Source organism: Cajanus cajan, chromosome 6 (assembly GCF_000230855.2).
Source record: "Cajanus cajan strain Asha chromosome 6, NIPB_CcT2T_4, whole genome shotgun sequence".
Classification (NCBI taxonomy): Eukaryota; Viridiplantae; Streptophyta; class Magnoliopsida; order Fabales; family Fabaceae; genus Cajanus; species Cajanus cajan.
This window is the reverse complement of record NC_138522.1, coordinates 20,492,707-20,496,293: the sequence shown is the minus strand read 5'-3', so window position 1 is coordinate 20,496,293 and position 3,587 is coordinate 20,492,707.

Sequence of the window (3,587 nt, the reverse complement as noted above, 5' to 3'; positions counted from 1 at the left end):
TATTGGGCTTCATTCCCTCCACTTCCTTATTTTGAGCTATTCTAAGACCTCTAGACCTACAGAGAACCCTCCTAGGGCCTTCCAGGAGTCCTTCTGGCTGATCTTCCTTCAGTCTTCGAGAGTCTTCAAGCTTTATTTCCGACCCGGACAATTTTAGGGGTCTACAGTGCTTCCAAGTTGTAAGTTGTTGTTGTACACTTATGTTGTGATCATCAAAACTCCTTTAGGTTTCAAGCTCTCCTAAGCTCAACAAAAACTTAATATCTCAGTTTTTCATACCATTTCTCTTTAGAAATTAATTTTAAAACTTATTTTCTTAATCAATCATCATCTAGATAGAGATCTATGGCTAAGTTTCTTACCAAGCATAAAAAACACGAGCAACAAAACTTTAAAGACACAAACAAAATACGACTTACACTTTTTTCTTTTAAGAAGCTTAAAACACAAAACAACACTACAAGTTGAACTCTTATATTTCAAGAGGTTCATTTTTAATCATCAAAACCAACTAAAACCATGTCTTCGTCTTGAGCTTGATCAACAAACTCTTTTTTTATTTTTATGATGACAAATCTTCCTTTTACTTGTTTTGATTAATCCTTTTTAAACCAAATTGTAATCTTGTATTGTACTCTTGTTGCTTTAATACATTTTAGATTACACGATCACTTGTATCATAAACTTCAATAACAAATCCATATATAAGCACCATACAAGCAATGTAAACTTAGCATAAAAACAACAATGAAAATTTTCAGATTCAAAGTCATTACCAAACATGGTCATACTATTATAAACCCAAAAAATGAAATTGTTTAAAGAATTTAAGCATTGAACATATTAAAGCATTATAGTAATTCAAATTATTCTAAAATAGAAACCATTACAAACCATAGACTTAGCAACTAACGAGAAAGCATAACTAGCATAAGAACAAACCAACAAAGCAAAACAAAAGATCCTAAAACTAAGGTCTCCAATCTGAATCATCCTCTATGCCCAAGTGATATTTGATTTTATTGATCTCATCTTGAAGCTCATCAAATCTATCAAACATCCTAGAGAATGTGGATCTATGCTTCTTGTTGGCTTCCATGATAATATCCATTTTGTTAATTAAAATCTACTTAATTAGAGAGAACGATTTGAGTTATGGTTCTGTTTCCCCAACATGCTCCATTTCCTATTCTTTAGAACCTCATCACCAATTACCCCATCCTCATCAACCATAGGATCAAGAGTTTGAGGCACATCACCTTTAAAGATCTATTTGTTTTCTTGATTCTTCGTCCCCATGTAATAAAGATATGTTTTTTTTAATCTTATTAGATGAATAAAGAACAATATTTTTCTCTCTTGTGAGATTCACTCCATGTTACTCAAATACTTTTGATAACAACAAAGCATAAGGATAAGGATCGTCTTCCTTTCTCCTTGCTTTCCAAATGTAGTCATTAACATCAAATACCTAATCTATCTATACCTTAATCTTAATAGCAAACATAAGCAATAAGTCATCCCAAGACATTTGAGCATGGTTATGCTGTAACGACCCACCTTGGCCGTCACACTACGAAATAACACAACACCCTACTGAAATATATACTAAAATAGTATACTATCGATCAACATAAGTAAAATTACAACCATCCAACACAGTAGTGGCTCAACAGGCAATAAAATATATACAACTGTCTACAAAATAAACTCTACCACTAGGGGTAGTCAACAAAATATAACTCTTTAGCTCCTGCCACCAAGGGATCTCAATCAGCTAACACCAGTCTATCCATGTCCTGCTCCCATACATCGTATGATCATTGTTGTTCAAACCACATGGAAACATGCAAGGGTAAGCTAGTGAAAATAAACAACTCATATATAATAGTCACCATATTCAACACAACAACAAGCAATACATGTATTATATTTAACACAACAACAAGCAACACATGTACTACATACCTCTTAACAACACATATATTAGAAAACAACTTACAACACTAGCAACTTAACATCACTATCATCATCAAATATTTTAACACACAACACATGCAACTTAGCATTACTGTCATCATTTTCATCAACTTGTTCAACATACAACACATAATACTTAAAAAACTTATGAATATAAAAGCAACCTGCAACACAACATCATCTAATAGCAACAACATTCTCAACACATCGTACTTTACTCAAATTGGCCACTTCCAATCGGTATAGCTCAGCCTGGCTCCTATACCGTGGTCACTTTATACACGTGTGCCTCGACATTGCCCACACACGGGACCAACTATGTCCAAGAGGAGAACAACACATCATCCACTCCAAGGGACGACTTCCTAGGGAGGGTTTTTCAAAAAATTGGGCTCTTAGAGCACCACAACTATCTCAATTCGCACAATAGGATGAGCAACTTTTTGAGATTGGGGGAGATTGAGATCACCTCTGGAGATTAAAGATTTTGATGATAACAAATGTGTGGAACAAAGCTGACCAAGGACATCAACAACTTAGAAGTCAAAAACAAAGTCAAAGAAAAATGTTATGTAATAAGAGTAGCTTATAGATTGCTTTGATTGAGTTTATTTGGTTTGGGTGTGCTTTGTGCTTTGGATAATCTGTATCTAATCTGATTAGGAGTGTGTATGATGATGAGTTTAAAAGGTTAAAAAGTTATTTTGAGACTTAAAATAGAGTTTTGAAAACTAACTCAAAATAATCGATTATCATTAAATATAATCGATTATTCCAGCAACAGGCAAAAAAGATGCCTTGCTGCAATAATCGATTATTTGTGAAATAATCGATTATCCCAGAAATGACTCTCTGGAATAATCGATTATCCAACAAAATAATCGATTAAATTGTTCTTGGTTGATTTCCAGAAATCATGAAGAACAAAATAATCGATTATTCTTTAAAATAATCTATTATCTGGTTCTGAAAAACTTATAAATAGTTTGACCATTTTGAAACTTCAGAACAGAGTTAGAATTGAGAATCAAAATTAGAAAAACGTGTTTGTGAAGTCTTTGTGACAATCTTGGGGAGTTTTCTTTGTGAAACCAAGAAGAAAAACGTTTTTGACAAACTTTGAGAAAAGATCATCATCATCATCACATTCTTGAAAGGAAAGAGACTAATATTTGCTTCTAAATTCCAGGTGAATTCGTTCCTTAATTCTTTGTGAATATTTTTAAAATCTTGAGTAGGTTTCTCAAGTGGTAAGGAATTCTTGTAGTGGGTTTCTACAAGGGGTGTTTCCTTGAGGTCAAGAAAGTGGTTATCTTAAATGTGGGAGTATATGCATGTGTGGTATGCTTGTAAAACTTCTTCATTAAGATAGTGGAACAAATCTTGATCAGGTTATGATTGAGGACTGGATGTAGGTCACATGTGGAGTGGCTGAACCAGGATAAAAGACTTGTGCAATCTTCTCTTACCCTTATCTTTTACCTTGTGTAATATCTTGGTTGTATGTAAAGATCATTCTTGATTAACATGTTTGCATGAGCATTATTAATCTGAACTGAATCAAAGTATTGCATATTGATTAATCAAGAAAGCATATAGGATTCATT